Genomic DNA, 13895 nt, shown 5'->3' with positions numbered 1-13895 from the left:
TGTCGACATTGGGGATGAGATAGAAGACCCTACTATGTTCAGGAGGATAGTAGGGAGTTTGATTTACATGAATATCACAAGGCTAGACTTGAGCTATGTTGTTGGCCTTGTCAGTCAGTTTATGCAGATGCCTAGAAAGCCTCATTTGGATGCAGTTAGACATATATTGAGGTATGTGAAGTCCACTTTACATTGTGGACTTTTTTACGAGGCATGTAAGGACGTATAGGTCTTTGGATACACAAATGTAGATTGGGCTGGTGGTATGTCAGACAGAAGATCTACTAGTGGATTCATGTTCTCCCTTGGTAGTGTAGCAGTTACATGGAGCAACAAAAAGCAATCTATAGTTACTTTATCGAGTATAGAGGCTGAGTATAGAGGTGCTACTATGGCAGCATGTGAGGTGGTATAGCTGCAAAAGTTATTAGGTGATTTGGATGTGCAAGGAGATGGTTCAGTTGTCATTCATTGTGACAACATGAGTAGCATATAGTTAGCTAGGAATCTAGTGTTCCATGCTAGGACAAAACACATTGAGGTGCACTACCACTTTGTGAGAGAGAATTTGGTATATGTCACCACACAGGATCAAATAGCTGACATTTTCACAAATGCATTGGGTGCAGAGAAACTTCGAAAGTTCTGAAGCTTACTTGGAGTTGCAGAGATAGAGTTGAGCTTAAGGTGGAGTGTTGAGATGCCAAGCTCAACACGTGCGGACATTGATGATGGACCGCCTGGCTAGATGAGTCTGCATGTCTACACTTAGCACGTTGGTGGTCATTATGATACTCGCATGGCCACTGACTTATCACTTATTATATTTATTTTGTTACACCTACCTATAGCTAGCAAAGATATAACGCCCAATTAGTGTAGTCAGTTATGCATTGTTTGACTTAGAAGGCCACTTTCCTTTATGTTGTATCTTATCTATACTTTGTGTACATTGTATAGTGGGTGAAAGAAGAAGAAGAAATTAGCAACAAAACGTTTTGGCCTCCATCTCTCTTCTTGTATTCTTAAGTGAGCTTCCTCTTGTGTACACAATGTGTGTTTGGCGCAGCAACTCAAGCAAGTCCCCCCACCAAGCGATTCTTGACATTACTTGTATGAGGAAGCTATGGGCAAAGGTAATAGTCACTCTTGGGAGAGGCCCATGTAGTCTAAGTATGATTCATTGCAGAAAAACCATACATGGGATTTGGTTCCTTTATCCAATGGGTACATGCATTGCCATGCAAGTGGGTGTACAACTTAAAGACTACCCCTAGTCACCCTAAGCCAGCATATAAGGGTATATTGGTTGCTAAGCTTTTGAAGCAAGAGAAGGGAGTTGATTTCGATGAGATATTCTCTCCTATGCTCAAGATAACTACCCTATACTTGGTATTGGCCTTGGTTGTGCAAATGGATCTAGACTTGTATCAGATAGATGTGAAAACAACTTCTCTTCATAGGAAATTGTATGAGGACATTTATATGTAGCAGCCTAAGGGCTTTGGAAAAGAGTAGGGAACACCTAGTGTGTAAGTTGAGGAAAAGTCTCTATGGACTTAAGCAAGCACCTACTAGTACCATAAGTTTGATGCATTTATGTGGTTGTTGTCTTACTCCCGTAGTGATATGGATCCATGCCTTTACAAGAAGAAGGCCCGTGATGGCAACCTTATTGTCTTGATGCTTTATGTTGATAACATCTTGATTGTTGGAAGCACTCATGATGAGATGGATGCTTTGAAGACTCAACTCAATAAGAGCTTTGAAATGAAGGACTTGGGGCAGGCCTCACACATACTTGGTATGTGTATTATACGCGATCACTCTAATGAACTCCTTTTGTTGTCACAAAAGGTACTTGTGAGAAACCTATCTACTCATTTATGCTTAATAGAGTTGTGAGTAGTGTTCTTAGGTGATTGTGATTAGTGTTATTTAGACAAAAAAGGTTGTGTTATCTATACATAAAAGGTTATTTGTGGTTAGCTTACTATTTTTGCTAGTTAAATCGTTCGTGTTTATTTTAATAAAATTGTTGTTGGAACAATTGAACATCCTAATTGTTGAGTGTAAATTATTATCATTGAATTATATTTATATTTGAGAGTAGGCATCGATGATCTTATAATACACTTTTGAGTTTTCCATGTGAATCACATCTTATAGGTCATAAAGCGAAACTCTGGCCATTTTCTAGAGACGTTAACCCATTTCTATATAAGCACAATGTGCTATTGTGGTGCGTAGATCGGGTGTTGTATGTGCATCTAGTGAACACCAAAAGGTCCCCAAGAACAAAGAACTCTACAAAAGCTTCATTAAAGTAAGAAGAGATTTTGCACGGTAAGAGACAAGAAGACCAATTGGATGCAATCTCCCCCTATGCCTTGTGTGAGCGCTTCACAAGACATGTATTTATAAATTTATTAATCTGCAAGCTAAAAAATAGCCCACTTTACAATTAGCATGCTTTTGGCTTTTGTGTTTGCTTTTGCCCAAATAAAGAGTAAAGTGTTTGGGATTCCCAAAAGTCAGATGTGGCCAAATACAATGTCAAATAATGCAATATTAAACCGAGAGCCTATGCACATACAAAATAATAAATATTTGTCAAGCGCTTTAATAAATAAGCGTACCTAAATAAATATTGGCACCACACCTTAAGTGATAAGACGTACGCCCATCAAAAATAATAATTCTTCTAGGTATTTTGAATTCATGCCATTGCCGGGTGCTACCCAACACCTCCACTGCTTGCTCTACACATCAACTAAATCATTCACAATTGTTACAAAATAATAAGATAAAACTCACAAAAGTGAATAACTAGCAATCTTTATCTAAAATAATTAAATAGGTTGGAACTCCGTCCTAATCTTGATTTAATACGAATACACTCTAAACTCATAAACGTCCATTAATTTAATATGTATTTTGCGGAATCACCCACGTGCACATTAAATTAACCTGACGCCCAAAAAGGACAGGCGTTTCTGTCAACTTCTCGTACAAGGAATCCACCTTGTGTACGAGCCTTGGCAAATAAATATAGTTTTACGAAATCCGCTGAAAAACCTCACGGAATCTATCGTGGAATAAAAACCTCACAGAATCCACCGTGGAATATGCCTCTTGGCATCATACCCTCGAGGTGGGATATCAATTGTCCTCAATTGCTATTAGCTCAATGTGGAGTGAGCAGTGAGGTGTAGGCACTTAGGTCGCGGGGGTGTATCCATTGGACCTCTTCAACTGGATGATTTTTAAACTTAACCAAATATCTAGAATATCTACGACCAGTTCTAGTGGTCATAAAGTTAATGTCTAGAATAGTTTCAGGTTCAAGAATTTTAGTTTCTTCTTCTAACAAAGGAGGGTTTTCATAGACAGGGTGGACAAGTAATTGGCCTCTAAAAGGACGTAATAAACTAATATGAAAAGTATTATGTATCTTCCAGTGTTGGGGTAGTTCTAATTTAAATACATTTTCATTGATCTTGTGAATTATTTTGAAAGGTCCATAAAATCTAGGTGCTAATTTAACAACAAGGTGTTTCTCAACACTTTGCAATATTCTCTTTTCAATACGTAACCATACATAATTATCAACATTGAAACTCATGGCTTTTCTTTTCTTATTAGCTTATTTAGTGTATGATTGCTAGGCTTTTGCAATCATGTATTTAACTTGAGCAAAAATAGTAGTATGCATATTGGCAATATCATCAGCAGCTTTAACTTTGTTCGATAATGATGTGACATGTATAGGCAATCTATGTCCATAAATGATTTCAAAATGTGCTTTATTAGTTGTGTGTGGTGTATTATTGTATGCAAATTGAAGTAGGTGTAAATATGTATCCCATGTTTGTGGTTTTAAAATTGTGTATGCATGCAAAAGATCTAGATTTGTACTATTAGTAGCTTCTATTTGCCCATTGGTTTCAGGATGGAATGCAGATGAGAAATCAATCTTAGTACCTAAATTAGCAAACAAAGGAATCCAAAATTTGTTACAGAATCTAGAATCACAATCAGAAATAATAACTTTTGGCAAACCATGGTTAGTGAAAACAGTCTTAAAAAATAATTGTGTAGCTTGAGATGCAGTTAATGTTTTTTTGCATGGTAGAAAATATGCTTGCTTGCTAAATCGATCTACTATAGTCCAAATCGTATCATGATTAGCTTGTGTTTTAGGCAAACCAGTTATAAAATCCATTGAAATATGTTTCCATAGATGTTCAGGAATTGGTAAATGCATTAACAAACCATATTGCTTACCATGGTATCGTTTGACTCTTTCATAAATTAAACACTCAAAAATAAAGTTAGAAACATCAGATTTCATTTGTGGCCAGTAAAAATCTTCAACAAATATTCTTAAAGTGGAAATAATACCTCTATGGCCTTGATATGGAGGACAATAAATTTCGTGCAACACACATGATCTAAATTGAACAATGACACACAATATTTTCTCATAAAATATAAATCCATCAGAATAAGACAAAGAATCAATTGGAATCCAATTCTTAGCAACTAATTTGTTCCAATTAGCTTGAAAACTGGGACCATGGTAATAGGTATCCTTCATAGGAATAAGGAAATCAAAAGATAGAACGGAAATATTATGGATACTTGGTCTTCTACTCAATGCATCGACAACAATATTCTCTCTTCCGGGTAGATATTGGATAAGTAGATGAAAACTTTGAATAAAAGCAGCCCATTTAATATGATGGTCAGAAATTTGTGGCTGATTAAGGAGATGTTTCATACTTTGCTGGTTGGTTCTGATCATAAATTTGGGTCCCATTAGATAATGTTTCCATTGACGTAAGGCTTGAACTACAACTAACAAATCTTTATCATATGTGGAATACTTCAATTTAATGGGTTTAAGTTTGCAACTTAGAATGGGCTATGGGATGTGAATCTTGCATGAGGACAACTCCTATTTTTGATCTGCTAGCATCAATGATTACTAGAAAGAATGGTCGATTAAAATCAGGTAATTGCAAAATAGGTGCATGTGTTAAAGCATGTTTCAACAAATCAAAAGACTTTTGCTGATTGTCAGACCAATGATACACAACATCTTTCTTTAACAATTTTGTCAAAGGCAATGCAAGTGATGAAAAATTTCTCACAAATTTTCTATAAAAGCTGGCAAAACCTAAGAAAGAACGTAACTCATGTACATTTTTAGGGATTGGCCAATTCAAACTTGCCTCTATCTTTTTAGGATCAACACGAATACCATTAGAAGAAACAATGTGATCTAAGTATTCAATTTGGCCGTTTGAAAAAAATTCACTCTTGTCTAGATTAGCATATAATTGGTTCTTTTTTAACAATTTGAAAATCAAAGATAGATGTTCACAATGCTCATTCTCATTCTTACTGAAAACCAATATATCATCAAAGAAATTAATCACACAATTCTGATTCAAAAATATACGATTCATCATACGACTGAATGTAGTTGGTGCATTGGTCAAACCGAAAGGCATAACAAGAAATTCATAATGACCAAAGTGAGTTCTAAATGCAGCCTTAAAAATGCCAGGTGTATCCAATCGTACTTGAGGATATCTAAATTTGAGATCTATCTTACTAAAAATAGTGGCCCCTTGTAGTTTATCCATGAGGTTGTCTACCTTAGGGATCGAATATCTATTCTTAACAGTGATCTTGTTTAGGGCACGATAGTCAATGCACATTCTATAGGTATTCTTTTTCTTCTTAACTAATAGGACATGTGCACCAAAAGGAGAACTACTGGGCCTAATGAGTCCTTGGTTCAATAGTTCTTCAAATTGTGCTTGGATTTCTTTTTGCTCAATCTGATTGTGTCTATAAGGTGCTTTACATAGTGGTTGAGAACTAGGGATTAAGTCTATTTTATGGTCTTCGAGACGTGTAGGTGGTAAACCAGCTGGTGAATCAGTAGCAAAATAATATTTAAATTGTGAAAGAAATTGTGCATGCCTAGGATGCATCTGATTTTCATTAGCTTCAATTTCATTCACCCATACTAAAAATGATTTGGTACATTTTCTTAATGCACGTTTAGCTTGTGTATGACTAAGAAGTGGAAAATTATCAAGGGTGTGCATTCCATGTAATGTGATTTGTTTTCCATTAGAATGAATTTTCATGGAATGTGTGGAATAATCTATGTCGGGATTATATTTGTGACACCAAGGCATTCCTAAAATAATATCACTAGCTTGCAAAGGCACAACCAAGAAATTTCTGTGCTCAACATAATCACCAATTTTAATTTCTAAATCATGAACTTCTTGTGTACCATTGTATCTAGTGCCTAAGAATGCAGCCTTTATGCGATAATGAGTTGGAACAATAAGTAAACTCAATTCTTTTACCAAGTTTGTGAAAATAAAGTCATGCGTGCTTCCATCATCATGCAAAACAATATTTTCTTGACCATGCACAAAACATTTCATTGTTAATAATGAATGATGATTTGGCGTACCTGGTAAAGTATTTGAAGCATGGCCGATATCACCATCATATTTAGTGAAGTCTGGCATATTTTCATGGTCTTCGTCTTTAGTTGCTCCCAAGTGATTGATTTAAACATGTTGCTTCTTGGATTGATAGTTCACTGCTAAGTGTCCAGGTTGATGACACTTGTAGCAAACTATAGGCTTTGCTTTGGAGACATTATTGGTAAGGGTTGGAAATTTGGGTATGTTGGGATTTGGCTAGAGAAAAGACTTAGGGTTTGAATTTGTGTTTGATGGTAAAGTAGGAGGTCGAGTCCAGGGTTTACGGAAAGAAGAAGGAACAAAGCAATTTTGATCGAATCTTTAGAAGTTAGGATTGAATTGCTTTGAACCAAAGTTACCATTAGTCGAAAATTGTTACAGTCACTTTTCTCGTCCACGAATTTTGTCTTCAGCATCATGTGCTAAAGAAATCACATCCTCCAAAGTCTTTGACTTGAACATATTTACTTTTGCATAGAAGCGATCAAGAAAATCGGACATATACTTGTACTTGTGGATCGCCTCAGAAACACTTCAAGCATTCGAAGTTGTAGTAAGGCACTCGTCAGTGTGTTGCGAGATAGATTCGCAATCTCTTTGTTGTAGGAGATCCCATTGTTTGATAGCTTTTTCATGGAATTGAGGTGGAACAAAATTTTGCAAAAAATTCTTTTGAAAAGCCTCCCAAGTAGAGAGACTATCAACACTCTTGCAGACAACAATGCACCATAACGATACTTTGTCTGTTAGATGGTTAGTGATGCATTTAAGTTTATCTTTTTCAACATATTGCTATTCATGAAAATAGGCATCAAACTGACTGATGAAAACAAGAACAATTTTGCCGTCACGTTGCCCATTAAAAGTATGGAATTTGAAATTTCTTTTACTTATCTTGGCTTCTTTCCTAAGAGACCGTGCATCAAGTCTCGTGTCAATTGTACGTTGAATAACATCGTTAGGTTGCGGTCTGTCTTGATCGACAGTGGATCGTTGAAGTATAGCCAATTGTGCTTCCAAATTTTGACGTGCTTTTCGCTCTTCTTGAAGTTGCATCATAATTAGGTCCAAATTTTTCTCCATAGTTGACTCTGGCAAATCACCTTTGCCCATAAAATCTTCCATGTTTTGATCGGACATCCTGTAAAAATCTCAAACCACCTCTTACACTCGAAATCTCGTTAGAAGGATGAGTGTAGCTTAAATTTGGGTTTACAAGGCTTGCTTTAAAAAAAATAATAAAATGGCTTTTGCTTTTACAATCTTACTTTTTTTTGGGGGTACAACAATTGATGATGGTCTTCTTTCAAAAAAATTCTTCCACATAGACTGCGCGTGACAATCTGCTTGCTGTGAATCACCTGTGAATCAACTTTGCCAAATTGCAGGTGTGAACAGAGGCTTGCTGGGACTACGAAACTGGTTCGGGAGTAATACAGTGTGAACACCCACTATGAAGGAGATTAAAGATTGAAAATTTTAAGCTTTAGTAAGCTTAGAAACTTTAAGCTTTAAAAAGCTTAATGATCTTGTGGATTCGTAGTAGGACGATGGTAGCTTTTTGACGCAATCGACGGCAATCAATACATACTTCTACCGCAGCTCGTTGAATTTTTGGAGGCTTAAGCTTTATAAGCTTAGCAATTGATATAAAACTTAGCAATTTCTATTTGAGAGAGGAAAAAAAAACATATTCACAAAGGAGGCTTCTAAGTGGTCCTTTGCCTCCTGGGAGAGGTCCTTCGCAATCAGAGAGCACAACAGGGGGTTCTTCACTGCCAGGAACACATTGGTATTGACGGTTCGTCACGAGACAGCTTCTAGTGCCCGTTCTTCACCTCCAGGAACACATTGGTATTGACGGTTCGTCATGAGATAGCTTGTAGTGCCCTTTCATTGCAGGAGCTTTGCCTTTGCGCGAGATGGTAAGTGCTTGGAAGCTCTTGATCTCAGCTTCACTCTGATACCACTGGTGCACAGATCGAGTGCTGTATGTGCACGTAGTGAACGCTGGAAGGTCCCCAAGAACAAAGAACTCTACAAAAGCTTCATTAAAGCAAGAAAGATTTTACAGGGCAGGAGACAAGAAGACCAATTGGGTGCAATCTCCCCCCGTGCCTTGTGTGAGCGCTTCACAAGGCATGTATTTTTAAATTTATTAATCTCCAAGCTAAAAAATAGCCCACTTTACAATTAGCATGCTTTTGGCCTTTGTGTTTGCTTTTTTCCCAAATACAGAGTAAAGCGTTTGGGCATCCCAAAAGTTGAGATTGCCCAAATACAATGTCAAATAATGAAATATTAAATCGAGTGCCTATGCACATAAAAAATAATAAATATTTGTTAAGTGCTTTAATAAATAAGCACATCTAAATAAATATTGACACCACGCCTTAAGTGATAAGGCGCACGGCCATCAAACTGAGATCAATGCTTTCTTGACAAAATTAAAAGGGGTACAAGTCCTCACTTCGAGCTCTCTGATTTAAGTAAAATAGGTGTTTCAATTAAGAGAACCACGATAGTAACAATAGAGGTTTGACGTAAGGCAAATCATTGGGTTTTTAGATTGCTAAAGAAGAGATTTGGCTGATCTATCAATATATACGAGCACAAGTGCTACTTAAGCACAAGAGCAGCTTGTCCATGGAAGTAGAGGGTCAACCTAAGTGGAAAAGTAGGGGGTTGCTTGCTATTTAAGTTTCATTTGTGGGCAAATGATATTGCAACTCTATTGGACTCCATCGATGACATGCAATGGGCCTAATCAATTTCATGTTGCCTACAAAAATGGCTAGTCACTCTTGGAAAAGTTGCAAATAGTCTCTTGTTGCTACACAAGGGATTAAGTCTAGCACTTTATACTCTTTGTGTGAATCCTGTGTAAAGGATCGTATTGTACCTATGATTGATTAGTCATCTATATCTCTTTGGCATCATTGTTTGGGTCAATTTTTTGTGAGGCAAATGAAAAATCTTTCTCGTTTGCAATATCTCCCTTTTCTAACTTTTCACATTTTGAGACGTGTGAGCATTGTATTTTTAAAAAGAAAATGAAGTTGTTACACAATAAAAATATACATACAAAGAAATTTCAACCATTGGATCTGGTTCATAGTGATGTGTGTGGGCCTATGCCTATAATATCATTGAGAGCAACATCATCCTTTATTACATTTATTGATGTTGCTACATAGAAAGTTTGGGCTTATCCTATTTTCAAAAAGAGTGATACACTCGATGCATTCCAAAAGCTTTGAGCTTATAAGAATCAATAAAACAAGAGACTCAAATACTTTCATAGTGATAATGGTGGAGAGTATACTTACCATGTCTTTCAAAACTTTTGTGAGATGTGGGGTATCAAAATGCAGTTGATTACTCCTAAAAACCTAGCTCAAAATGGGGTTATAAAAAAGATTAATATGATTGTATAAGAAGGGATTTTGAACGTGCTATCAAATGTAGGTCTTATTGATGGATTTTAGACTCCACACAGAACAGATGCCTGTTTGGTCAGTCACAGGTTTCCCCATGAGCTTACACCTTGCATCCTGGAATGTGAATAGTCTCCACTATAGTGGGGCACGTGGTTCCAGGAAGTTGATTGTTCGGCAGGAGTTGCAACCTGCCCTTGTTGGAAGGATAATAGTCATAAGTGAAAGAAGGCTATGAAATTAGAGATGGAATCCTTAATTAAGAATACAACTTGGGAGTTGGTTCTGTTGCCTAAAGGCAATCATACATTACCATGAAAATGGGTTTATAAGCTAAAAATACACCATAAGATGTAGAATAGATGCATTGCCCAAACATAAGGGAAGATTGGTAGTAAGGGCTTTAAGCAGGAGAAGGGGATAGACTTTTATGAGATATTCTCACCAATAATTAAGATGACCATTCTTCTTGTGGTGCTTTCATTGGTTGCCAAGGTGGACATGGAACTTATCCAAATGGATGTAAAGCCAGGGGGATTTGTTATGCAAGGAAAATAGTAGTTGATATGTAAACTTCATGAAAGTCTCTATGGATTGAAACAAGCTCCAAGGGAGTGGTACCATAAGTTTGATGCTTTTATGGGATCTCAAGGATATACAAAAAGCAAGATAGATTACTATCTCCACACATAGAAGGCTATGGATGGCAATCTTGTGATCCTAATCCTTTATGTGAATGATATGCTTATTGTTGAGAAGTTTCTCTGTATGTGGATGTATTGAAGAAAAGGTTATGTGAAACCTTTAACATGAAGGATTTGGGGAATGCATGCCATATAATTGCATGAAGATTATGAGAGATAAACATAAAAAACTTCTCTATTTGTCTCAAAAGGAGTACATTGTAAAAGTACTTAAGTGTTTCAATATGGATAGGGGGAAGGATAATATTTTAAATTTAGCCAAGCAAACAACCCTAAGTCAAATGATCAAAAGGTTGAATGGCACAAGAGTATATGTATTTGCTTTGGAAGGAGGGATACATCCATTATGCATATCCAAGTTTTGCAAGGCAAGGAGGTGCTTTAGGACAAGCGGATTGAGCTTGTCAAGATTTACATAGATGACAATTCTATAGATCTTCTTACATGAAGAGTTTGTCTTTCGACCGCTTTGTACACAGTGGAGTGCTAATAGGCATTGGGTAGTATCTTCACTAGATATTATCGCTTAAATGCACATTGAACTTTAAGTGGGAGGTTGTTGGGGGTAAAGGCTAATGGCCAAAGGTTGTGTAGGTACCCTTTGTATAAGTATACACTATACAATCATATGGAGCACAACAATTGGATTGTCGAATGAGCTTCAAGCCTTCAAGCTATTGGACGATAATGCAAGAATGTCAGTTGGTAAGTTCACTACACCTTGAGACTAGTCTTCTATTCTTTTTTTGTAAGGAGGAAGGAAGGATTCATGGTGGGTTAGAGTTTGAAGTGTTGAGATGACTATGTGAGAGATAGTTGGCCAAAGAGGTTGAAGCTTTTGAAAAGAATAGAGGTCTGTCCAATGTGTCCACTATCACTACCATATAGGAATCATCCAAAGAAGACATGAGATGAAGGGAAGCCTCAAATTCATAAAGAGTTGAGGAAGAAATTGCTAGACACATAGGAGACTCTGACAAAGAAAAGGGAAAAATGTACCACTTGTCGAGATCTAAAATGGGCCCAACATAGGCTTAACAACTCTAGTTGAGCTCCTAAATACGCCAAACAATCCCATATGGCCTCGCAACTAAGAGTGTGTGGGTACTATAAATAATTATTCTAACTGCTATGTTTTTAGATACAATTTCGGATTGTAGCCCAACTAATTACCCCTCCCGACTCCAAACAAAGGAGTTTCCCACCTTGAATCACACACATAAACATCCCCTAGCCAATTGTTGTGGCCCCTACAGCTCTCCTATATTCCAGGTATTGGCTGTAGGATGTGCCATTTGAAACATATAGCACATCATGACATGCTTCTCTCTTGATACTTATCATTTTTGGAAATTATTTATAACCTCACAAAATCTTTTCCCAATAATAAACATGCTAACCTATAGGTAGGGATCCTCTTTCACTCCACTTGGATCAACGGGTTTCAAACAATTACTATGCATGTAGGAGATTTATTCAAATACCATGCCATATGCAACATGTCGTACCACATGGTGCTCAAATACTTCTAACTAATAAAATACCCATGTGACATGTGAAATCATTCTTTTTATGATTTATTCAAGTGCAGTGCAGCGTTGAAGACATGGAACTAGGCTAACCCGTGCTTCCACCCCTTTAAATATTTACTAAAACCCTAAATGCCTTACTACGATGCACAAACCTTTGGTTCTTTAATGAAAAGATGCAAACTTTCTATATTCAGTTCATGTTTATGCCTTGTATATATAGTTTTTTATATTTTATGTGTCATTTTATATAGAACTTACCCTTATCCGATCACCATAACACAAAAATAAGTATAGATTGGGGCTAAACGCTATGCCCTACTTCTCACTACACATTTATCAATATTTTCTTTATTTTCTTTATTTTTTATTTTTTTGGGCTCAAAATTTTATTTTTGATTTTTGATTTTTGATTATTATTATTATTATTACTAATAAATCTGCAATTTCAAATCATAAAACAGAGAAACATAGCCATGGTAGCCATATTGCTCCATATGCACCATTACTTTCATCAAATTTATCAACAATAATCATATTTCTTAATTTTATGGGTTTTATGTGGCTTAAATAATTAATTTTTGGAATATAATAACCACAAATTTTGAAATTTCAACAGTTGAACATAATGCATATTGCTTTCATATCAAATTTCAATCCATATGTACCCTAATTCCATGATAAAAATTGAAATAGAATCAAAATTCCTTTAAAACTGCGCCTTATTGAGAAATGTTCCATAAAACCACTTTAATTTTTATGATTTTGGGATTGCTTAGGTAGCCCGTTGAAGCTCTACACAGCCGCTAATAGCCACCTTCACACTCCTTTGCTCCATTGCTTGTGTCGTACCATGTTCTAGTACCCATTCTCCCTCATTCTCTCAACCCATATGAATAGCAATTATGGCGATAAAGAAATACTAAAGACTGAACTTTTGATAGAGTACATCATTTTGCAAAATTTCTACGGCAATTGAAGGTGAAGAAATTCAACAACTCATGGCCAAGAGGGTTTATGATGATTCCAATAGTTGGAGAATCCCATTTTTGGGGGGAATTAAGGGATGCACTGAAAAATGCACCCCCATTGCCCCCTCCCCTCATGCGAAGATTTTTTGGGTTTTTAATGCCATCAAGCTTAATTACTTAAAAGACTAGTTCAAACCTTGTGTTCGTATTGCCAGCAAGTGGTTTGGCTAAAATTGGAGGCCTAAACAGACTCAGATTCAAGATATGAAAACATGGCTATGTTCCTAGCGCCATTTTCTATTGAGTTGGCCTTTTAGATGCTATTTCTGGCTGATGGTTCAAGTAGCTAATTTGTAATGTGAAAGTTATGCCTCTTTAAATGGACCGTCTGACGAACTTCGATTGACAAATGGACATTTCCAATGCATTTTGGGCCACTTGCTTTTGCTTAGAAAACTCTAGTACCTTTTCATTTTTACAGCAAATGCTTCAGTTTTTGGGGCCCGGTCACACCTCTCATCTTATACATATTCCCAATCATCAAATATATTAAAAATATTAAATTGTTATTAACTTCCATTTGTGATCCTTTCCAATCTTTTTCTATAGCTTGGACAATACCCAATATTTCTAATCGCAAAGGGAAGTAATGGCAATAAGAGATATTCCTTTCATGTGCTTTTGGCAAAAGTAATCCTGATGGCAACAAGAGATATTCCTTTCATATGTATTT

Source organism: Lygodium microphyllum, chromosome 22, assembly GCF_053477565.2.
Source record: "Lygodium microphyllum isolate KBCC chromosome 22, Lygodium_microphyllum_v1.1.10, whole genome shotgun sequence".
Classification (NCBI taxonomy): domain Eukaryota; kingdom Viridiplantae; phylum Streptophyta; class Polypodiopsida; order Schizaeales; family Lygodiaceae; genus Lygodium; species Lygodium microphyllum.
This window is presented reverse-complemented; position numbering follows the sequence as displayed.